Here is a 26,597-nt window from a genome sequence, read left to right as displayed (position 1 = left end):
GCGCGTGGCGAGGCCATGTGTAGCGCACGCACATGCACACACTTGAATACTCTGAATGTGTACACTGACCCGTGTGTTACATGTTTGTCTAAAACGATTGTCATTGAGTAGAATCCCTTTTATTTAACGTGTTGTGTTTAATCGAATGGTACTTAAATGCCTGCCTTTCATAATGTGATATCTGTGATATGAAAAAGCTTTTGTTTGCTACTTCATGAGCATGGAAGTGCAAGGTTTATTTTTCTGTACAAACAACTGCTACATCTGACAATGACAGTGAGCTGGTGACACCATGGCTGCATGATACAATCCAGCTATTAAAATAATAACAATAATAATAATTACCAATTTAAAATGAAGAAACGTTTAATTGAGGAAAAAACACTGTACATTTAAAATTAGAACAGTATAACACATATTTAAAATAACATTTTGTTTGAGTTTTAGAAACCGCTGGAATTTTTCCCATTGCACAAACCGTCGTGTAATTACGGTAATGCAAAGTGCACTGCGATACACTCAGTGTTAAAGAGTTATTATTATTATTAATAATAATAATAATAATAATAATAATAATGCTTAAACAGAGCTTACCATGAATTCATTTGCTTTTAAAATAAGATAAAACGGGGCAAACATCTGCATAAAAAAATATATACATTTGTCCATTGACTTCAGATCTGGGCCAGAGTTCGCGTCACATGAGCTCCTTCCTCTACAACGTATGACTCAAATTGGCCCAAGTGCTTTTATGTTGAGCATGACCAACAACGTGTAATGGAGGTCAAAGTTTGCTGCAGTAATATCTTACGGTTACCAGACTTGGGGGGGGGGGGGGTCGGGAAGCTGTGGTATAACACAGACTGTGACACAATATCCATTGCGCTACAGAGTCTGCTGGAGTTGGAGCATGGAGGGGAAAGTTCACGTCTTGAAAGTCGTGAACTTTCCCCAGCTGTCTGGTTGTGTCTCTGTCGTAGAAAAAGTGATGACAGTGAACGTCTCTTAAGCTTTATGAACCTCCAATGATGTTCTCACTGATGTTGATTTTCACTAGAAAATGATGTTGTTGTTTGATTGCATTGGAACCTTTTGTTTCACCTGTTTTGTCCATTTAGGGATGCTGTAGGAACATGGTCTGCCGATGCAAAACATGGCCCTTGTCATATAAAAGCCTAATTCTACGGCTACAAAAACCAAAGTCCTTTTGTTTTACAGCAGTTATACACTTATACAAAAATACATACCCTCCCTAAAAGTTACACAGTGGACCTAGAATAGGAAATCTTGTAAATTTCAACTTGGCGCCACTTGAGCCATTGTAAGTTCTCACTCTGATTTAAATTTTAAATGAGTCTATAAATTTGGTACCAAATATCCTTTTCATTCTTGAGTGAGGGAAAAAAAAAGTAAGGCTATTTCACAAGCATTTAAACTGGAGTTCCATTTACATGTGAAATTGAATGGACTGAACTTCAATTAATCCCAGGGGCACCACACACACACACACATACACACATTGACCTTCATTTCTACAAAACGGCAGCAGTGAACTTATGGCACACAAAGTGGAAAAGGGAAAAGTAGCGCCTCACAGAAAAATCACCCTCTTTGTCGACCCACTCCCACCTTGGTACCGTAACAAAACTCACCTCAGTTGAGAGCTGTCAGCAGCAGGTACTGCCTCACAGTGGATAGACAGTCCGGCACCATGTTAGCAGCGCCTGTGTCTAGACAAAGCTAAACATGCTTCCTTTTCTCTGGGCATGGTGTGAAATATAAAGCAGATCTCAGTTAATCCGACCGCCATCGGCACCCCCACATCTCTTCCCCCCTCCCAACCATCATCTCATACAGATAAACAAACAGGGATTTAAAGGTTCTGCATCTGGTTATTATTATTATTATTATTATTATTATTATTATTATTATTATTATTAATAATAAAAATGATAAGGAGCTGTCAAAGTGTCCGAACGTACGACACATTACTCCAGTAATAGAAAAATACGTATTACAATAATAATAAAATGAGTACATAAAATAAAAACATACAATGAAGCTGAGAGAAGAGTTTTTCTATAGAACACATACATATTTAAACTTAAAGATACACATGCAAATGCAAGTGCACCTCAGGTCGAAGCGTTGCATTGGTACTAATTATTTCTGACCTCTGTCTCCATAAGCATTTAAAGAGCGGAACTTCACATTGTGCTCGCACACAGAGTGATGTCATCTCGTCCCTGCCAAGAAAACAGCGGCCCTTATTACCATTTAGCTTTAGGCTGACAGCATCTTTTAAGATCTGTTCCAAATCACCAGTGACAAAGATCCTGGTTGGTTTTTCCCATGTTGCCTCCCCCCGCCGCCCCTTCTCTCTTCCCTCCTTCCTTTTTCTTCTTTCTCAATTACTCTTAACTTTTATCTGCACTTGTTACCCCTCAGCGCACAATGTTTTGCTCTCTTTCTCTATCTTACACACACACACACACACACACACATTGAAAGTACACTGCCAGCAGAAAGAGGCCTCTGTGTTCTGGGGAAAAAAGCGCCTCTTTCTCCAGAATGGGAGCTGAGCTTCCGGTTGAAGCTCACTGTGTCAAAGGGGAGCGGAAGGGCAGACGATAGTCCAAGAATACGACATATGCAGTGTAGTGTGTGTGTGTGTGTGTGTGTAAATGTACATCTCTTCATTTGTTTTCATCCCATGTGCGTTGTGTGTCGGTGTCTTATTTTGAATCTATTAATATAATTGTGTCTCTTCATCTCTTCCTCCTGGCGTTTTTCCCTCCCACTCTTGTGTGTGTGTGTGTGTGTGTTTTCAGGGTGGTCCACCAGCTGGGTGAGGGCACTGAGTTTGTGTCAGCCTGGTGTGAACCAGTTAACCACCCCCCCTGCAGACACAGTAAGAGTGATTGGTCGCCAGGGAGCGATGGGAGCGAGCTCAGTTCTCACAATTTAATGCGGAGATACAAACACCAGGGTCTCTCTTGTTCTGCTGCTTCTTTCACTTCCTGCCTTCATGTCTTTCTCTTTTGTTGTTTTTTTTTCATCACCCTTCGCTCATTCTCCCCTTCCAGCATTCCACTTCCTATTGCTTCCTTCTCCTTCGCTCTCATCTCCCTCCTTTTTTCCATCCATATCCATTGATCAAATGGCAAAGGTGAGACAAACTCTCTCCTCCTCATTTGACCCATCAATTATGGTGTCAACTGGATAAAGACCAGTAATGATGGTGGAATTAGCTGAAGTATGCGGCTCCGTGTGTTTGCATGTGTGAACAGTGCAGTCAGTCAGGGAGTCCTAATGAGATTCGAGGGCTGTGATTGAACGCTTAGCACTTATTGCTCCTCTCGATTACAGCATCAGTGTTCGAAGAAGAGGTGCAAACACAGACATCCCTTTCTTTTGCCTCCAGCTATAGCACAATATTCACTTTATACAAACAATACAATGGTTGCACTTTGTGAAGTTCAATGTTTATGTATGTGGTTTACCAGGTTTTGTGTAATGCGCTACTCTTTTGATCTGTGGAGTTCCTCAGGGTTTCGATTTAGGCCCCTCTAGCTTTTTTCAGGTCGAGCGGTTCCTTGCATGTTAAAACACACTTGGCAATAAATCTGCTTCTCATTCTGTCTCTGACATTTTCAATTCGAAACCAGAGCCCCAAGACTGTAATTATTACACTTTTTAACTGCAAAAGAACCTGTAACTCATGAAAATTAAAAGGCATATTACACGTTCCCACGCACAACTCCACCTAAAGTGGCATATTATAGAATATAGATGTACTTTCCTTGCCTATTATGTTGCAGTTGCAGTAGAGAAAGTATTTTTTTACGGCTCCCATGGAGTGTTAACTCTTTGAGGAGTCAGCTCTTTGTCCAGGGTTAATTGCAGTCGCCTTTTATGGACTGCAATGTTATGAGATTACAATAATGAAACTAAAGTTGAATATGGCTAATTAACTTTGACCATTAGAATAAAATCCCAGATACTGTCTTCTTCAATGAAATATTTAGTTATAATGTGTAATATTATATGGGCACAGTACTCACAAATCCATGTCATCCAAGCACCAACATTTATCACAGTAAGTGTTGCAGTAGAGTTTTATGTTAAAAATGTCATTTGAACACCAGGAGTAGAAATAATAACAGTAGTTACCAGAGAGTGCCAGCAGGGGCAGTGTGAATTTTTTGAGCTACATGATGGGCCATGTTGTCATTTCCTCCCTGCACACCTGATCCGAAGACAGCTTTGTGTCAGCTCCTCCTTGTGTCAGGTGAATTTTATACATATGAACATGGACGTATGTGCAATTCAGTGTGATTGTGTACTTTAAAGTAAACATGTGGTGTATTGGGACAATGATGCAGGTGTGAAACGGAATATGTTACTCATAAGTGTGTTTGTATCAGTGTAACTCTTTGGCTTTTGTAGACACATATTGAAGTCAAAGTCATCTTGTGTGTCTACAGGAGCCTGAATGGACAAACCAACCGTGTGCCATTTCACATTGTCAAGCAGAAGCTTACCATGGAGTCAAAGAAGAACAAGATCTTTTTTGGTTTGTGAAGGCCGACGTCGTTGTCTGATCTGCTTGGAAAAGCAAAGGGTGAGTGGACGAGTCCTCCATTTGTTACATTCTATAGCCTGACCACTAGGTGTCACCAACTGTTACACACTGGACCTTTTTAATTAATCAATGTTAGCCTGCTAGATTAGAAAATTTTAATTAATTTCATTGCTTTGTTTTTAATTTCATTGTTTTAATTCAATTCATTATATGTATATATTTACATATATATATCAATAATTTATTTTATTTTATTTTCAAATTTAATCTTTCTTTATTTATTCAATTTTTAAAAGGTTTTATTTTATTTTTTATTTTTTTAATATATATATGTATACCCCCTTGTCGTACGTATGTGAGGTTTTTGTATGTCCGCACTGCATTGTTTAAAATGTTTAAAAGACTATTTTTTTTAAAAAAAGAAAAACACAATATCCTCATGTTCCCACACATGCCCAGTATAGTATAGTGTGCAATAGTGTCAGGCGCAGTGTTAAAATGGCTCCCTCTGCTTTCTATTGATTGGTGTCTGGGGATCACTATAAATCTGCTGCGGCCGATAAGACTGAAGATTGCAGGTGGTCACCTCTGCACAAATACAACCCAGTTGGCTTAAATCAGCGGCTCCGGTATCACAGTCATGCTCAGACACTGGCAGAAAGGCTACACGGTGGCTTACACAGTAGAACGAAAGGATGACCGCATGTGTCAACACATGATAGAAACGTGAGGTTTATGGGTTTATTTCCTGTGTTTGTTGTCTTTATGACATGTCTACAGTTTGTATGTGGGTGTATTTCCTTATTAGGGTTGGGGGTAAAATACAAGATTTAACTTTCTATCAACAAAATATGAGTTTATGAATTGATAAAATACATTTTATTATCTTTTTGAATATATATTTTTATCATTTACATGTCACCGCATCTCCGTTGCCACGATAAACGGTGAATCGGACGACCAATTGAAAGTGCCCCTTTTCTGTTGGATAGCAATGAATGACAGACAGATGGAGAGGGCCTGACAGCAGGAGGAGGATTTTTTCCCTCATGCAAATCGCTCAATCTTCATTCATGGACTAATCTGTAATTTTTATGTCATTGTTTTGCACCGATTTGATTATCAAAAATAAGGGACAACGTGCATACCATTCCGTTCCGTCTTTTACCCTTCAAGTACGGAACAAATCCTTATTTTATGGAACTGTTATGGATCTGTATCACTGGTTACGTGTCTTGCGTGTTGATGCTTGAAATGTTTGGTTTATTGGTTCAAATACTCACCACACGCATGCACTGAGCGACAGACTGAAAGTGACATGTGGTACATGCGCTGTATGCAGACACACACATGGTCCACACGTACAAACATGTAGCACGTTGACATCTCCCTGCAATTAGGTTCCTCTGGGGTGTTAGCGTAAGCTACTGTGCACAAGTGTAATCCCTCATCTCTGTTTAAACACCTCCCACATACAGTAGATCCTCCCAGTCAGAATGCTGCTATAGCTTTGCATTTATATTCTGTCATTAGCCATAGAAGTGGAACCATGTGTGGAGGGAGCTTTGATGAGGGACACACCGACCGCCATGCGGCAGATTATTTTATTCAATCTATAATTATGGTGTCCTGCAAATAAAACTATTCCTGTATTTCAGTATTATTGACAATCGACTTTAGAACAAGAATAGGGTGATACGATATACCCCAATGTAGAGGTGATGATGTACATTGAGATATCTACTATAAGAAAGATGATGTATTGCAATTTTCTTACCCTTAAAATAGTCGATTTTAAGAAAAACGAGTTCATATTTCACCGTACAGTATCGCGTCATATATTTGACTTCATGTGGTGAGTGTATTTCTGGTAACATTGTCAGTCACTAAGTACAACGTAAAGTTCGGATTATTATCTCTTTGAGCAGTTGAAGCTTTGCTCGTGACCGAAGATGTCTTGCTCCATGGTTGCCAGATGCAGAATTGATGACGCAGGTTGTTCTTTTGTGAGTTAGAAAATAGAACCTACAGTATTTCCCCCCCAACACACTGACGGATGCCTCTCGAACGGCAGTAGAATAGGGTCACGTGGTCAGGGTCAGTTGCCTTATTTCAGGTGCGATTGGCTCCAGCCCCCTCGCAACCCTCACGTGGAGGATGACAATGAATGCGACATACTCACTCACGTGTGACACGCGCAAAATGCGTATTAAATACAATTCCTTTCACCTCTTATCTGTGAGAGAGCGTGTTTCCTCATGTTGACCCCAGAAGAAAGCCGCCTTTCACGAGTATCTTAAATGAACACACATTCTCTTTCATTAGCTCCCTGCGTGCACTTTGACAGTTCGTGAATGTTCTTGACACATTACATACAACGTAACTTGTGTGACATATCCATAGGTGGACAGCTATGGTGTTTTCCACGTGCGGTGTTGCTGATGTGCGCGGCAGGGTTAAGAAACCCGTGTAGTCAGCGAGGAAGGGGAGATGCGGTGCGTTCAGGCGAAGCTAATTTGTTTGTGATTGGCATTGATTAAAGCGCGTCCCAGGAGAGCTGTGAGAGCGCACAGGGACTCAACTACAGTGTGTGTGTTTACGAATGCTTTCTCACTTTGTCCCAAGAAACTCTCAGTATCCCACATGATTCTTTTTTTTAAATGTTGAACGCTCTGACGTGAAGCCAGTGAAGCGGAGAACATGATATGCACTGTGATAGTTCTTTAGCACAGTTAATTGCATTACCGGTTTGTACTTAATGTGAAGAAAAAGGCAGAAAATGCGTTGCGACTGCGTGGAATTGCACATTTTTGTCCCGCGCGTGCTTTAATGGATTCGTATCTCTGTGACCACCACTCTGACTGTTAATGGCAAGTGTTTGGACCGAGCACAAAGTGCTCACTTTAATTGCTTGCACATTTTCTGAGCAGCCCCGGAGTCCAAACTCTACAGACCTATACGAGGTGTCAACAAAGTGCCACTTGTCTGTCTGCTGTCAACATAATCCCTCTGTATAACCTGACAGTGGTAACTCTAAACCTCAAAGTCTCCACTCACAGCCTTTGTACAGTATTTTCATAAGGCTGACGGGCCTTAATCACAGAGCGAACAGATCATCTATTCACTGCTGTGGTGGAAACTCTACATTTAAATGGAGAATTAACAATGGAACAATGCATTTATTCTTTGCCTGTGACTTCACTGGTGTTAATTTCAACAGAAACTACTGTATGACAAATCCGTTTTGTTGGCAACCTTTGTTTCTCAAATTACAGGAAAAAAAAAGTAGTCAATAAAAAGTAACAAAGGGTGAAGACTGAAAAGCTATTTACTTTGTCCGAGACAAAAGAAAACAAGACAAGACAAGGAGCATCTGTGTTATCACAAACATGAGTTTTGACATGAGAAACATGGACTGTCGATGCTGCATATCGATGACTTCTTCACAATATTGACTGACGTGTAGACCGGTGTTTGCGCTGACACCCCCCAGCAGATCTGAAGTGAGAAAAGATGCCGGGAGAGCACCAAACCAACCTGTATGTCTATAAAAAACAAAGGAAAAGGAAAGAGAGACAACTTGTTGTAAATGAAAAATGATGATCTACAATTGCAAGAAAAGGCGTGAAGGAACAGCTACTGCCATTGGCCGCCCCCTAACACAGTAGCAGTCTGCCATTATCTCCCTTGAGAGCGCATCATTAAAAGAGACTTTTTGTGTGTGTGGTGAGGCAATAGTTAGTAGTTGCCTAATTATGGCTGCATTTGCATTGAACCAGTCACATGTGAGTTTTCATCAGCCTTTCCAAAAACAACAGAAAAACCAAAACAACAACCATGTTTTCATCCTTTGTCTGTCTGAATGCACACTTATGACATTCTGCTTCCCTCTCTCCACACGGACAGGCATCACGCGGTGTTTACACTGTGCATTGTTGAGCGGCGCTTGCGCTCACTCGCGTCTCTGCCACGTGTTGAGGCAAGACGAGTGAATGCTGATGCAAAAGCTTCCACCTATATAGCCCGAGCTGTGGCAACTTGTGGAGGAGGTCGAGTGAAGCAACACTGATGCAACTGCAGATGTTGACGCGGTTCTCCCCGGTTGCTGCATTCGACACACAGACACGCAGCTTACAGTCACGCGTACGTCCACGCACGCATCCACTCAATCCTCCGAAGATCCTTGACGGAACAAGTCATGGTTCCGATCCCTCTTTGTTAATCTGTCTGACGTGATCGTCACAATAATGCCCGTTCCCTGGAGTGCACTTTGTGTGTGTGTGTTAAAAATATCGCTGCAGTTAGAGAAGTGCAAAGAGGGATCAAAATAAAAGCCCAGATAGGGCCCCAGAGACAAGGTAGGGTCCCCCACTTGCACGAACACACATCCTGTCAATGCATTCATCACCCGCATCATATTAACCCTGTTTCCCCCCTCCCCTCTGACCTCCACCATTGCCAAGCCAACAAACAACCCCCCGCCCTTGTTTTCCCCCCTTAATCTTTATTTGCCACTTTGGTTTGCGAAAGGCGTCGTTGTGTCCTCTCTTGTTCATAAGCTGGGTCTTTGAAAGGGGGATCAAGAACACAACGGGGGGGGGAGGGTGGGAGCATGTCTTTACTTTCTTTTTCTGCCAGCTTTGTACATGAGCTGATGAGTCCCAGCTGACATGATAGACAAATGTTTGTTTTGTTTTGTTTAACAAAAAAAAAAAAAAAACAGCAACAAACAAAATAAATGAGGAGAGAAAAAGCAGTATAGAAAGCAGTGAGAAGTATAAATAAATCCGTACAAGATAAAGCACTAAAGGATACCGATGATAACATGAAACAGTAATGACCCCCATGGGAAGATTGGGATACCTCCGCTACTAATCTACCAGGATTCTGCTGGGAGACATAGATTACAATGCGGCAATACAAATATTAAAAGGCATAAAAGCAATAAGAAAGGAGTGAAAAACGGCGGCACCAGAAGAAAGCTCGGGGAAAGAGGACAGATTACTGTGTGTCCAGTGTGTGACACGCGGGGTAATTTGTCCCGCGTTGGAAAACGAAAGGGGCAAGTTCGAGAGGGTGGTGGGGGGGGGGGGGGGGGGGGGGAGAAATAAATGTGAACACCATTCCCTCTGTGAGTAATGACCCTCTTTGCCTTCCATTTTTCCCTTCTTTTTTTGTTTTTTACAATTGCTTTAGCAAAGCACAAATGAAAACCAGGAAGAGGAAAAAAATCCCACAATTAATTCAGCTGATTTGATGTTGCTAACGGGAGTCTCTGGTGAGGAGAGTATAACCGGTGCTAATTGTCACCATCGGTTCAACGACATGTGAAACCCCACGTACGCATTTCTAAAAGTGACACGTGACGCGTTGCCTTCATTTCTTTCCTCCAAAGATTTATTAAGATTTATACAAACTTTAGTTTTTTGGATGACGGCTTTTATACACCTGTTATTTACTATATAACAGATATATGGCAGCATGGAGTTTGTGCGTGTTCCGCCCGTGTGTGCGTGATGGTTTTCTCATATGTCAGCTGAGATTGGCACAGCGTCCCCTGTGACCCTCATGTGGAGGATAAAGCGGTAGAAGATAGATGGATGGATGGATATATGGCATCATACAACTGGCATATATGGGCTGCACTGAAAGATAGATGCTGTGACGTTAGTAACTCATAAAAATATAGTCAAATCATAATTTTTTCACTTTAAACAGTCATTTCCTGGATCTCTCCTCTCTTCTTGTTCTTCTTGCTATATTGATATGAATTTCTGCCTTTGTGCCGCAAATGATCAGCATTAATTCCCCTCCCTGCTGCTCTTCGTGCATAAATTACAGCTGTACCTACAGGAATTTCTGTGATTTATGTCTAATAAAGGCTGGGATCTGTCACATCAGACCAAATTAAGATGATCATTATTGTTGCACGTGACAGATGTATGGGTTTTTATTCCCCCCCCCCCCCCCCCCACATGATTTAGAAGAATGCTCTCATATATTGTGCCGCCTTTTTGTAAAACTATGTGACAGACAATATCATCTCAAAATTGTCACTGGTATCTCTTTAAAATGTGATTTTATGCAAAGCAGGTCGACGTGTCACATGTTTGTGTGTGTGCCATCTCATTCAGTGCTGTAATGTGATGAAGTAGGCTATTTACATCTCAATAGAAATCCATAGCACGCACACGCAAGTCAGCATGGAGCTAAGTTTATAGCCCTTCTGGACCAAAAAAAGAAAAGAGGCCCTCATATAATTTGATATTAGACCAATAAAAAATGTGCTGTACAATAACCTGAGATCAGTGTAATCACAAACATGGGCACGGCTTCTCCCTTTTTTTCAAATTGCACCGCATCAAACGATATTACCATCCACATCCAACATTATGATCTGAAAACCACGCCCCAGGTCCTATACAACTATTAGCAGGGTATCATGCTGATGATGCCTGGACCCCTGGGGCTTACAACATCTGCAGCTCTGTGTAACTGTCACTGCTTTTCTGCCATAAACACAGTCCTTATCGTAACCAGTAGTCCTCATGGAAACCAAAACCTGGTCCCAATATGGCAGAACCTCCATTCTGAAACAACTGCGTATGTTCAGGGCTAAGAATTGAATTGTGGTTAGGTTAATGTCAGGGTTAGGCATTAACTGGTTATGATTAAGGTTTGTTTAGGCTATAGTTAGATTTATTTCCTAAATCAATGGAAATCAATTGCAATTGTGTCTTAAGAATAGCTGCCCAAACCTGTATGTGTGAAAAAGGAGGCAGAAGAGTAGGGTTTCCAATTCGATCCATTATCATTTTAATGCACCGGCATTTTAATTTCCATACCCATTTGACTTTAGCACTAATGCTCCAAGTTGCACAAAATTTGGATCGCTCAAACCGGATATGAATTCACACTTGAACCTTAAAAAAACATGTTCAAGTTCAAAATATACAGCCAAGAAGTGCATCGGACAGTTTGAAGTAATCGCAAGATTACGGAGGACACAAATGTCACGACACCAGAGCACCTGAAGGACAGTGTGTGGATGCTAAGTAACGAACAGATCCGCAGACTCAGCTGGTCGCTGTTCGCTCGCGAGACCGTCACGGTCACGCAACTGTCACCGTGATAGAGATTTGTGCAGAGGCTACAGGAAGTGGCATGAAACATTGATTTCTAATGAAGAGCGATGGAAAGTGTGAAATCCATTTTCCTGAACCAAGCCCTATACACAAAAGAGAGAGAGCACGAGACACAAAGAGTGTGTGACAATAGTGCACATTAGATACAGAAGCTGATGTTCCCTGATCCAGAGCGTTGTGTTAACACGTGTGTGTGTTTGTGTGTGTGTGACAGACTCACACTTATGCACAAGGAGACGTATAGAGGAAGCCACATGGTTCCAAACCCATTAAGCTGCTCATTAGAGAGCTAGTCACAGATGGTGCTGTTCTTTACACCACACTGGAAATGGCCTCAGAAAGCTTCCCGTATTCCCCTGCAGCTATACCATCCCTCTACCACCCCCCCACTTTACGCCTCTTATCTATTGTAGTATGTACAGTACATGCTGGTTTGTTTGATGGTGTGAACACAAGCATAAATATACTGCTGGAAGAAGTCCCGTGATATGGGTGTGCTGCTCTTGAGTTCTTTTCTTTCAAACGTATACCTGATGGTATCATGTTGATGAAATGGCACAGTCATGATCTGCTACTGTATCGCTCAAGACAAGACAACAACTGTCAACTGTTGAAAAGGATGACTTGGCATTTTTTGGTGTCTGTAAATAAATAAATCCTTATTTGAACAGAAGGATTTTTTTTTTGAGATTAAACTCAAGAGTTCTCAGAAAAAAGTCAGAATAAGATTAAAGTCAGAATTCCGAGATTATTAAAGTCAGAATTCTTAGAAAAAAAGGCAGAATTCTGACTTTAATCTTGAATTCTGACTTTAATCTCAAATTCTGACTTGAATCTCACAATTTTTGACTTTAATCTCACAATTTTTGACTTTAATCTCAGTATTATATTTTCCCCCTCAGAATTCATGCTGTTTTATCTACTTTTTCTTTCTTTCAAAACATGTGACCCTAAAACTCTTCTGTACACTTGGGATTTTCATTATGATGCAACAAATTGCGCAGTTGACTTCAGAATAGTAGTTTAATATTCCACCACAACCACTGTCATATGTCTTAGTGTAGGTCAGGACTACAGTTCATATCATGCAACAAATAGTTGTTTTTCCATAGTGGGAAAATGAGTACAAATTAAATAAAAAAAATAAACTTCATATAAATAAAAATAAATGAAGTGGCTGCAGAAAACTAAATGTCTTTATAATACGAGAAAACCTTTATTCTCATGTAGTTATTGTTCTCTGTGATGGAAGTTCAATGACAGTGTTTCCCTTTCTGACAACAGTGTATGAGACGTGTACGTATGAAAGTGTAGTTGCTTAATGAGTTTCAGTCTATGCATTATTTACCGCTGCTTTAGTCTGATCCATGAGGAGATGCAACAGACAAAAGAAGCTGTATCTTACACAGATATGTATTGAAGCAGCATGATGGATGACGGTTGTACGACAACAAAAACGACTGCTGCAGTCCCATCTCGAAACACCGCCTTATTCGGCGGCTGAAGGTTGAGAGAACAAATGTGACGCCGAGACGTCTGTGACAGACGGGAAGACGGAAAAGAGCTGTTGTGGGCTCAGAGGGGGGAAAACGGGGCCAAACATCTTAACCTAGATGATTCCCCAGCCAAACAGCTGGCCCCTGCACTGCTGGCAGACTCTACTCGATTAGACATATGCTCTCATTTGTGTTCCTCTCTGCGCTCTGTCAAACTGCTGTGTGTGTTTGTGTGTGTTTGTGTCTCTCCTGGAGCGTTGCCATGTACGCTCCTCTGCACTCCAGGTTGTGGCGGTATATGATATACTGTAGGTGTGATATCTATGTGTGTGTGTGGGTGGGGCGAGAGACGATCTCTCATTTTGTTGACCTGTCGCTCCGAAATGAAACGTCTCTATTAAACACTATGATGAGTCAATGCAGGCCTGATGCACAGACATGAAATGAAATTCCACATCTGCTCCAATTCTCTGGTTGACAGCGCAGCAGTCTCCCTCTCCCTCCTTTCATTGCCCCATGTCTTGCTTTAAACCCCTCCTCCTACGACCTGTCCCTCCTGCTCTCCTCTCAGTAATTGCCTTTTCTTTCCTTTTTATCTGCACTTTTGTCCGTCGTATCCTTGTTTGCATTATATTTGCCTTTTCGCCCTCCCTTTCATCTCTCTATCAAATTTAATTTCCCTCCTGGATTATATCTCCTTCTCTCTTGTCCTCCTTGATCAATATATCCCTCGCTTGCTGTTTGCCCACCTGTCTTTCTCTCTGACGGCTTCTTCCGTGCTGTCTCTTTTCTGTGTGTCTCTCCTCTGTGTGGGAGACAGGTCCAAAGGAGGAGCACCATCAGCCTTCTGTCTCACTGCCTGTCTGTCTCCAGGGCAAGCAGCTGTGATGGGGCTTAATGCACTATTGATCCCTGTCACCCCCTCAGAATATACCTGCTGATGCGCACACACACACACACACACACTCACTGACCCTATAGATTTCACACTGATGCTGATGTGTGCACCGAAATACACGCACAGTATGTGAGTGTAAATATAAAATTACTCTGTAACGCGTTCACACACTGGCATGAGCAGGCAAGCATGGACACACACACACGTACATTGTGGAGGACGACCTTTGCTCGTGAGGTTTGACCTTAGAAGCACATTGATATGTCACTCTCACATACTGTACTGTATGTGAGCGCACACGCACACACACACAGTATACAGTATATCCTCTTTCAGCAGTTTCATCCCCTTCAGCGGTGGGTGAGAACAGACAATCAAAGGAATCAGTGTTGCAGCTGCATCCCATCGTTGATTTCACATTGACTTGGCGGTGCTGTTGGTACAGATTGTCTGGTATTTTCCGTCATCAAGTGTTGCCTTTGTAACATTATTCATTATTATTTGTATAGCGAGGCTTATGTTTGCATTTTTGTGCCTTATTAGTTAATATCTATTTTTGCTTTAAATTATAATGATTAATCATAACTGATATTTTGAATAATGTTTATTCAGTTAGATAAGGTTTATTATGCTCTTATTTTACTGCCTTAAATCACAGTTTATTTTCTGACCATAGCTTATCCGTCATTTAGGCTTAAAAAACTTATATTTTTTCCTGTCAATTAGTTTGAGGTGACACACTGGATACCCGGGACAAAAATGTGCAGCTATCTGCCTTGGCCAGGTTGGGGGGAAAGGAAAAATGGGGGATAGAAAGGGGGAGGGAAAGGGTAAGGCGTGGTAGAGACAGAAGACCAGGAGCAGATACTATATATAACAGTTGTATCAAGTTATAAGTTCTGAATCAGTTATAAAGTGTTTATAGTACTGCAATGTCATTTATATACACAGTAACATAGATTGTTGAAAAAACTTAAACTGATTTCAGTTTTAAGTGAAGTATTTAACTTGTGATTTTGTCTAATAAAGAGATTTCAGTCTCATAAGATTGTCTTTCTCAAAGTAAATTGGTAATTAAGAAGCTGATTGAATCAAGATGGATTATTTAGACTAACTATGTTTCCAGAATGGAAGTTGTGGTGGTTTATATCATGAAGCTTTGGAAAAATGGCATCACACTATACAATAGTACACATTTTTTTTTCCCACCGGTTTTTATACTGCTATCACTAGAACATAATCCTCTTTTCTTTTCCTTTTTTTCCCTCAAGAAAAATATAACCATTATTTTTCAAAAATGGAAATAAAGCCCAGAGCGGCTGCTGAAACGCTATAGTATTCTTTAAGCTCATCAGAATCCTCTAATGTGCCATTATTGAATGTAATCTAGCTCATTATAGCGCCATGCTTACATTCAAGTGTGACCAATTTGCATTAATGCTTAGTTCCAAGCATTTTTCCCGTTCCGCGAGCCATCACTGGCAGAGGAATAATTCCTCTAAGCCCACGAGAGAACACCAGTCCAGAGGAAAGAGCCATTTATCCCACACAGTGCGATATAGTAATCCAGCTGTCTCATACTGTGTATACGAAACGGATGATATACGATGTCCATGTGTACGAGATTGCTGAGATTTACTTCCTGAATTTGCCACAGAGTGGGTCGCTGGGAGGAATAACACATTACCATTCCATTGTATGTTAAACACTATGGAAGGAATTGTTGACAGAGGCTGAACGCAGCCCAGTGATGAATGAGGAAGACGTCGGATTTCTCAACATTCCCTCACGCTGGATGAATGTGAGGAGATGCCAGAGGTCTTAAGGGATACAGAGGCGTGCATCTAAAGTGACTGATAATATACCACATAGATGCAACATGCATGCACAAATTGCCCCATTTCACGTTTTGTTTGGCAGAGACGCCCAACGTGTCTACCACGGCTGCAAATTACTTTTACTATCTATTAAATCACGTCATTATTTTTCTGTCTGATATGATCTCAATTTCAGGGCCTTTCGTGGAGCTTTTCAGTGGCAACCGCTGGTCTTCATCAGCAAAGTGAGTTGCCATCTTGGGAAAGTTAATTTGTGTAAATTATTCAAAAGGAAATTCCGAGTAATGCATCCATTTAATTTGGTTTGACCACCTGGAGTCCACCTTCTCACAGTTTTGTTTTGTTGTTTACTAGTGCTGTCAGTTAAACGCGTTATTGACGGCGTTCACGCAAACCCATTTTAACGGCGTCAATTTTTTTTTATCGCGAGATTAACGTTCTTTTTGGCCTAGCAAACTTTGTGTTTTTTTTCCACATGCTGTTGCAACAACTAGTAACGTTAGAAAAACTACAACGCCACGCCGGATCGAGCTAGACCGGAAACAAAACAACAGGTACGCTGTACACGCTTATCTGGGCTTGCGAGCCGGCCAGAGTAGTAGGCTAACGTTACGTTTTGAGAGCGCTGTGGGCTTCTCCGTCTCCAAGCGGGCTCTCCGTCCGTATCCAACGCAGCCTGGATCATTTCTCGACGCACTCCCCACATCCAAGTTATGACGTATGCAGTGTTACCAACCAAGCTGGCAGACCCCCGAACCGTAGTACGGAGACCTCCGAAGACCGCTAGCTCCTTTAGCTCGGATTAGCTCATTACGGCAACAACACATTAAACCACGGGACTCTTTATTCACATTGTAAGATTTTATTTTTGACTATTTTAATAACTCAAAATATGCAGAGATATTGTCTAAATAAAACAAAAACATTTGCACAAAGAAAGCTGATCCACTTTTCTATGTTAATAAGAGCATAAATAATGGGACAAAAAGAAATCAAGGGACATTTAGAATAGATAAAATGTGCGATTAATTGCAAGTTTACTATGACATTAATGCAATTAATCGCGATTAAATATTTTAATCGTTTGACAGCACTATTTTTTACACTAATCAGCAGCCATATGTTGCATTTTTGTAACATTTCTGTTTCTTTTTGTCTCTTAAATCTTATTTCATCTTGCACTCGTGCGAGTAGAGCTTCGATTGAGCCAGCTCCTTCCGTCTCCTTCCCGACACATGCACACAAACCTCACAAAAAAGAAAAAATCAGGCACATGTGTACAGTAAGACTTTTAAAAACATATTTATGTGCACACATAAAGGTCACATGAATCGCTGACTCCTGGTCAGTCATTAAATCATTAGTCATAAGCAACAGAATCATGTTGTTGAAAGAGGCCCAGTTAACTCTCAAATGTTGTAAAAGCTGCACAGATATGGCATTTATAGTTATTTCGTGTATTATTCAAAGGCATGTTACATTATTGCCATAAACCGACGTGATGTGTGGACATTTATGTAGGTCGTGATTCATTTGCTAAGTCAGTTTCTATTGACATTTTATTGATCCACCGGCTCTTTCCGGCGCACCTAGGATTTATCATTCGTGATACATTCATACACATATTGAGAATTCCCAGCATTTCCACATGTGCTCAAAGACCGGTTTACCCCCCCCCCCCCCCGACTGAAAACAAGTGGTTGTACACGTGCCTCAGTCACTCTGCGCTCTCTGATGGATGACTCTTAGTCATCGTCTGCAGAGATCAGTATAAAGTCTGGCCCTCTCTCAGCCTTAGTGAATTAATGGCTGCTGGGAGTGCAGCGATTGAGCCTCGGGATCAATACATCAGACCAACCGAAGATGCTGAGACAGAAAACCGTGTTTGTACTTCAAACAGTGTAAATGTCTCCCTCTGTATTCTTGTGTCTCAGAAATGTGAATCGGCGGATTAGTGTGTTTCCGTGTACTTGGATCTCCACATCTGTGGCTATATCATGGGTCGAGAGTGTGTTGACACAGACAAATCCAAAGCCCCGACTTCTTCTAATGCCCGCTTTTCCTTTGACGGTGTCCCACGGGCAGACGCGGCAAATCATTACCTCTGTTTTTCTGCCTTCTCTCCTCCTATTCTGTACACCCTAAGTGCTCTCGTCGCAGTTTGTGGGATTAATCAGTAAACACAAAGTGCTAAGTGGAAAATCAACCCGAGTGACAGACACAGTTTGGTTCCGATGATCGATGGCGAAGACAAAAGGTGAGAGGGCGAGATTGTGTGTGTGTGTTGCTTATTAATGAACTTCGTGGGATATGCCGTGGATGGGAATTTACTGCCGTAAAAAAAATATGTAGAAGTTCTGGTCTTTTTTTATAGCGATATTCTAGCGCCGATGGGGACTTTTTAGATCATCACATCCGGGACTTCACATCAATAAATGGATGAGTAGTAAAACAGGTTTGGTAAATTACACAGTCACACACTGACTCACACCAAATGACTGTAAGTACAGTAAACAGTTTATATAGCTTTTAAAGGATCACAGACGTTACACACGCACACACACACACACACACAGTCGCACTGTTTTCACGCGGTGACTCAGGTGTGAGTCATAGTCACTTACTGAGCTTTCTAATTCACTCTAGAGCAGTTGCAAATAAGCGACGCCGACCAACTGAAGCGCATTAGTTCATCCCCGGGGGGTTTCAAAACAGCCGCAATAGAAAAGGACGACAAGGAAGGATATTGTATATCACACTGTTCGGACTCGCGTGTCGATGATTGAGTCACCAAAGTACAGTAAACGGCGGTATCAAATATGTCGTATGTATCTCGCCCATCAATCTGATCTCTCCTCTGGAGATGCTAAAGGTTAACAGACGTCGGCTCACGACTGAAGAGGGTATATCCTCACACGCGCACGCCAGTGTTTGAGCGTGAGGGTGAAAGTCTGCTTACACTGTCCGCTGTTTGTGCTTTGTTGCTTCCTGGCAATCGAGGAACGTCGAAGGAAGCTCTCCCGGCCAGCAGACGTTGACTCACCTCCGTGTGTTTACAGCCCGTTTCCTATAGACAAACAGACCGTGACTGGGCTGTATAGACACTCGCGTGTCTCTCAGAGATCACACATAGAAAAAGATGCATGCTTTTCTGTTGGCTGACTGGGTGTGTTCGTGTTCCAGCGTCTGGGAGCGTGTTTGCTTGATTTCCGATGCGGCAGAATTTAAACAAACACAGCGATGGATCTAAAGAAACATTCCCAACACCTGCATTGTACGATGTACCGTACAATTATCACACTGAATAGGGCTGTCACTATTCATACAAAAATCACGAACGCTAGGTAATGAACACTTTGACTTGTATGACACGCTGACCAACAGATGAACCGTCCCTTTAACCTTCATCTGTGGTGCAGTATACTGTATAGGACAGTGTTTGTGAACATGCACGACCCTCTTCAGTCTCCATAGGAACAGGTCTGTGTGCTTTCTGCAGCCATTGAACTTTTGAAGCACCACATACTGTCTCGAGTGAAGAGGGAAAGCTACACACGTCTGCAGCGCCGTTGGAGCATTTTCCAATGGCTGCTTATATCTGGGTGTTAAGTGCATCAGCACAAACGACTTAACAGCTCAGTTATTTAAAAAAGAGGGAGAATCTGCATCAGACTGATAACTGTATATGTGATTGTGATATCGGTTAACAAAAAAGTTATATTGAGGCATCCCTAATATAGCTTGAGAAGATAACTGTGTTACTTTTGCAGTTTAGTTCTTACAGTGAAATCTGTTCTCTCCTAGAATACCATTGTATGCCAAAGAGGATCTTTGTATCTTTTATCCCATGTAAAGAATACTCTTTTGCCCAGAACTTCAAACCTACAATTACACCTATGACCTCTAAGTGCTTGTTGTCCCATTAATAAAAAAAATAAAAAAGATCACGCATTCATCAATAGATGAAGCATCATTTTAGTAAAAGCACTTAAAAAGAAATCCCGGAGAGAAAGATGTCTTTATCATAAGCCTGTATCAAGGTCAAGGATACATTTCCAATCTCTGATCCTCCTGAAGATTAAAAGAACTGCTATCCACATTCACTTTAATGCATGATATTATATTTGCTACTACTGCACCGTCACTTTGATAAAAACGAAATGTGTCATTTCAGGGCAGTAATTAGTCATTTAAGATGACAAAATGGATCCCAAATGTGTATTGATCAGTACAACAATGTTACAGATAAACAGACAATCATAAAAAAAAACCATAAATCAGACAAAGGAGGCCTTTTTTTCCCCCCAATGCAATTCTGACACTTTGGAGAGAATGACCTGAGAACGAAACAACAGGTAGGAGGGGAAGAGGGCCGAGAATAGCTTTGTCACAGCGTGGACGTGCTCATAATATAGGCAAAGAATGATGAGCGAGAGGTCGCAAGTCGGTGATAAACCTCAGGGCCCCGTGATACACAGTGTCCAGGCCACGAACATTTTTTTACCATCTGATTGATAATGCGTGTCCTCCCTGAGGAAGAGGTTCTGTGTCTTGGCCCTTGGTGTTTAAAAAGTGGATGTTCAGTTTTGTCTGCACTTGACACCGGTTTTAAATGATACATGTGAGTTGTATGCATTTGATTTGATGCTTTTATTTGTTATTATTCCCCCTTTGTTAGTGTGTCTGTGTGCTTTATAAGAACAGTACGTGACCGTCTGTCTCTTTGCAGTTCTCCTGCTTGTGTGTGCATATGTGTGGCACTCACTCATATGTGGTGACTGTGTGTTGACTTTGTGTTTTTGTTTGCACGTGTGTGTGTGTGTGTGTGTGTTACTGACCTGGAGGTTAGTAAAACCCGGCTACAATGACACAGCAGTACCTATCCCAGTCAGAAGCTCCTGACTGCTGATGTTAACGTGACCCTCAACTCACCTCCTCTGCGTTATCATCCACTGTCTTTTCTTTTCTGTTTTTTTTTTTTACTAATTTCGTCATCCATATTTTCCACATCACTTGTTTTTTGGGTTTGCTCCCCCTCCCCCTCCCCCCCCCACTGAGCATGACCCCCCGTACATGTCTGATAAACTTTACCCTCCCTCGCTTTCATCTCTGACCGTCGCCAAACGGATAAAAAAACAAAAGACAAACAGAGCAGGATTGACAACGAGCCAGATCGAACTTGCAGGCAGAAACAAATATTTCGTGCCATAAATGTTTATTCAGGTGGCTGGCCGGCTCTGTTGGAGTGACCTCATCAGACACGCACGCACGCACACACACACACACACACACACACACACACACACACACACACGGACGGATCAACATGTCTTATGCATTAATCACCTCACCGAGAATCACCGAGGTTGCCTTCGAACAGTGGGATATAGCGGAGATTTCCTTCCCTCTGTCTACTTTTACATGTAATCCCGTTTTATATAATAGGTTACATGAGTGCGCTTGGGTAACACTGTGATACACGCGGACACGTGCACCCGCGCAAACTTTTCCAATAACACGCGGATCCAGAGCAGTCGTTGGTCATTGTTATGAAGAGACAGGCTGTGGTGAACTCAGCGCACTAGTAAAAACAATCAGCTCAGACTTCCTGCTTACTTCCTGTAGTGGGGCGGGCCCCTAATATTACTACTCTCTGTCTCTGTCTCGCCTCACATTAACACACAAACACACAGCCAGAGAACACAGGGTGACAAGCCAGAGTGTCTTCCCGCCATCCTGTTTTCTAGCCAGAGTTTATTTTGGACATGTGCCGGATCAGTGCTGTACAGGAAGGGGTAGCCCTGTTGCCTGTGTGTCCATGTGTGGGTGTGGGTTGGTGTGCGTGTGAGGGGGGGGAATTCAGAAGAAAATTCCTCTGTCCATCAAAATATAAACAAGTCCATATTTGGTGCACAGGGCTCAGGCGTCAATGACTCACTTTCCACCACAACACTCTTTGTACTCCGAATTGTTATTGGAGGTGACAAGCAATTAAGATAACAATGGGAAATAACTGAAACTCTTTCCAGCTGTTGTGGAAATACTACTTTCTCCTTTCCAGTGTGCACGAGTGCACTGGAGGAATTCTTGCTCTCCTTACCCTTTTTCCTGTAACTTGTTGATTTCAAAAGAAAAGGCAGCAAACTTTGATTACTTCAACTCTGATTGGTCAAAACCACAACATCTGTGGTTCAGAGCAAACGGGGCATATTTGTACACATAAATCGTAATCTTTCGTGAATAAAGTCGTAATATTATGAGAATAAAGTTGAATATTATGAGAATAAAGTTGAATATTATGAGAATAAAGTTGTAATATTATGAGAATAAAGTCGCAATCTTTTGTGAATAAAGTCGTAATATTATGAGAAAAAGTCGTAATATTATGAGAATAAAGTCGTAATATTATGAGAATAAAGTCATAATATTATGAGAATAAAGTCGTAATATTATGGGAATAAAGTCGTAATCTTTTGAGAATAAAGTCGTAATATTATGGGAATAAAGTTGTAATCTTTTGAGAATAAAGTCGTAATATTATGGGAATAAAGTCGTAATCTTTCGAGAAGAAAGTCGTAATCTTTTGAGAATAAAGTCATAATCTTTCAAGAATAAAGTTGCAATATTATGAGAACAACATCGTAATCTTGTGAGAATAAAGTCGTAATTATTATTCAAGCAAAATCTCAAATGATCAGCTGCGACCTGCGTCAAGATGAGAAACGCAGAGCATTTTGTGAAGTTACAGTTTAATTGGGGCCTCTAAAATAAAGAAATGCTTAATATATTAGCACATCTATCTTTGGCATCAGGACTTTTGGGATTGAGAAAGATTGTACAGAAACTGTTTGGAAGAAGGAATCACACAGACCTGGAGAAAAGCATCTCTTTTGGAAATGGCTGGTAGTGGTCAGCTGCAGACTATTTAATATGAATCCATTGAATTAGATAATGAATAAAAAAAGAATCTCATAATATTACAACTTTTTCTCATAATATTATGACTTTAATCGAGATAAAATGTTTATTTTCTCTTCAGTTTGAGAGAAACTCCTTCCTTTTGTTAAAGCTGCAGTGTGTAACTTGCAGTGATTTTTTTTTGTTGTTGTTGTTGTTAATGTTATCATTCTGCCTCTGTTTGGTCTTCGTGAACAGAAACAATGTGACATTATTTGCATGCTCTGTCCCCTCTGACCCTCTGAAAATAGGATCTGTCAAGCAATACTATCAGATCACTTCCTGTGCGCAGCAACGAAATGTTGCCGGGTGACACGAGCAATAAACACTGCTATACTGAGAAACACAGTGTGTACTGTAAAAGTACGAAAAAAAACAACCAAACAAACAAAAACTCGGGTTGTGTGACAGAACCTTTGAGCCTGGTCGTACTTTTATGACAATGGGTAGATGTCACGTCATCTAGGTTTGAGCTGTACCGGTTAAAGTGCACATTCCTGGTAAATGACATTATCACGTGATTGGCTCTTATCTACTGATTTGATAAAACCACCTTTTCATAGTATTAAAACCAGTGTGAGGAGGTGTGTTTTCGCTTCAAATTGGTTCACATTGAGTCTGTTGTTTCGTCTCAGCAAAATGTACCACTTGAATCCAGAAAGAAATGTATTCAGTGGTGTGAACACAACAAATACCTGCCCGACAACTGCATGCACAGAATGATATAAATGGTGATACCACAGGAGGTAAAGGAGTGTAAGTGGTTGTGAGACCAGCTGCTTAGACCTTAGCGTTTAATGAGTTAGATTGTCTTTACGTCTCACTCACCCTTGCTATGAATTTGCACTCAATCACCCACAGACACCCGTGAATGTTCCAGTAATATTTGATCATATTAATGAACCAAGAGAATTAGATAAATAAACAAAGAAAGAGATAATATTGCACATGTTAATTTTTCTACCCTTTTAATGACTCATCGTGCTACCACAACTGCAGAAGCAGCGACTCGTACGAACACACAGAGTTCTTGAGACGAACATGTCATTTGACTGCATCAACAGACGCGGCAAAAAGTCATGCCAGTGCTTTTGCCAGAGGGTTGTTACTGTGTTTGCACAGTGAATTAAAAATGACTAACAGACACACCAACACACACACACAAAAACCCGTCTGTCTTCAAATGTGACTCAACATTCAGTCAGTGTTTAGAATGATTCTTTTACAAAAGCACGCGTTTGATGCCCCAGACTCACAGACTCACTGTGCTTTATTAGCAGCAGGGGCACTGACTAGACAGTGAGGATTATTTTTTTTTTATTTTCATGCAAGAAACTCACACAGTGAGGCTTACGGCACACACCGCATCATTTAGACTCCATTTAAATGATCCGTCTATATATTGGTCTACAGCGCGAGGCACGAGTGCAATGGGGCGTGTCTGACTCCACATTTACGCGTCGCACAACGCTTAACCTATGTGTTTAGTTAAGGAGACTTCAGTTAGTCTCTGGATTATTTATAGGTGTTGTTCTGAGCGTCATTCCGTTAATGTGCAGCTTCAAATTTGAATTCCGACTTCACTTATTCGGGGACCACTCTTTCATAGAGAATAAAGCAACTTTTAATGAGTACTCCACGAAGACTACAGTCTCTGCAGCAGCTGTAGGCCATAATCATTCAGGGGGAAACACGAGCGCGATGTACGCTGGAGTTTGTCTGCTTGTCTCCATGGTTGGGCTGTCAGTGGTGTGCTGACCTCACACCATGCTCCATTTCCTGTTTTCCCCAGCGTCTGTGTCAGCACAGGGGCTAATAGTACCCAGGATACTACTTGTACCACTCATGCATGTTTAAACACGAATCATGGATACTCACTACCGGAATATTTTGTTTGCTTATACCTGAATAATTCGCTGTTGCTATCCCTCACTGCCTTACTTAAAATAATTTATATTAAACATGGCACCGGTTCGATCCAAATGGATGGACAGGAGGAGAGCACCTGAAGAAGACATTACCTGATTTCTCACTCGTCTTCTACTGCCTTATCCTCCACATGAGGGTCGCTGGTGCCAGTCCCTGCTGATACAGGGCGAAAGGTTGGTAGTACCATCATATAGAGAAATACAGTACAACCATCCACTCTCTAATCTCCAAATCTGCATGTTTTTGGACTGTGGGAGGAAACCAGAGAACCCGAAACCCAAATAATAATAAAGAAAACAATATAAACAAAGTCTATCAGTGTCGTCCAGTGTCTGTTTTCCTTGTGTCTTGTTAATTTCCTGTTTTATTTTGTAGTTCTTCCTTGTGTTCCATGTTTAGTTTTCCTTCCTGTCCTGTTTTCCCTCCTCTGATTGTCTGGCCTGCCCTGATGTGATTCACCTGTGTTGTGACTTTCACCTGTGTCCTGCCTCCCTGGTGTATTTGATCTCTGTTGTCCCTGCTTGTTCCTGTTTGTTTGATGTGTTCAGCTCTGCTTCCGCTCCTGTTGCAGGTATTTGTGTTTTACTCTCCCTGTTTTCTCCTCTCCTGCCATTGTTTTTGCCTATTTTGTTCAATTAAATTTGTATTACGGGACTCTTGCTAACATTATAAAATGAATATATATAAATAATGGACATGGCCTTTGGATTGCTAAAATGTTTATAAGACGTATATTTGAGTCAACACTGGAAGAGTCATGAGTGCAACGTCCGACACAGCAAACAAACTGAACCACGCCGAACTATAGATCATTTAAAAACACTCAAACATCCTGAAGATGTGCTTTAATCTCCAAAATTGACCAAGGAAGTGTATAAAACCTCAATATTTACCAGGAGTCTGGTGTACTTAGTGCCGAACGTCGGCGTTTGTGAGCCGAATCACAACCTGTTCAGCCGTATTTCAGTCCCGCGACTGCGCTCCGGTCAAGCAGGAAGTACTGAAATGATCTTTTCAATTAACTGATTCTAATGATTCGGTACACCGGAAAAACTGCTTTACCCATCACTAGTCCAACAGTGTTGTGTGCTTGTCCACATTTTTTGCTGCCACTGAGTGTTTATTCAATCTCCATGTCATCATACCATAAGACGCTGTTGGCATGCCAATTGTATGGGACTCTCTAGAGCCCTCAGTGTTGTTTTCATATAGAAAGAGGGTCAGAAAGCCAATGAGGTCAGCTGAGAGGTCAGTGCACACTCCCCCTCGTTGGTGATGCACGTGATGTCCTGTCTTTCCTCATCTTTTGACTTTTAACACGCTGGTTAACAAGTGTACAAAGTGACGTGTTAAAAAAATCTATAAAAAAATCCAGGAACATGGTGTCGAGGAAGAGTCTGTTACTGTTGAAGTAGACGTTTCCCGGTGTTGTCACAGCCAGACTGTCCCTGGTTGAGCAATAGACACTAAAACAACAAAAGTGTGTGTTGTCTGTACTATCAGTCCCTAAAAAGAAAAAGAAAAAAGTTAAAAGTAAAAAGTTAAGCCAAAGTGTAACAACTATAACTAAGTTGAATCAAATTCTTGCTGCTATATTTCTTTTGTATGTATCTTTTAGCAAGCAAGTCAACCCTCACCAGACAATGATCACTTTTGTACATAATGGTATTTTATCTATAAAGCATTACTTTACCTTTTTCCCAAAAAAGGACAAAACCATATATACATAGACCATATTTGTTGGAACTG

Source organism: Solea solea, chromosome 3, assembly GCF_958295425.1.
Source record: "Solea solea chromosome 3, fSolSol10.1, whole genome shotgun sequence".
Classification (NCBI taxonomy): domain Eukaryota; kingdom Metazoa; phylum Chordata; class Actinopteri; order Pleuronectiformes; family Soleidae; genus Solea; species Solea solea.
The sequence above is the reverse complement of the archived record's forward strand: the minus strand, read 5'-3'. Positions refer to the sequence as shown.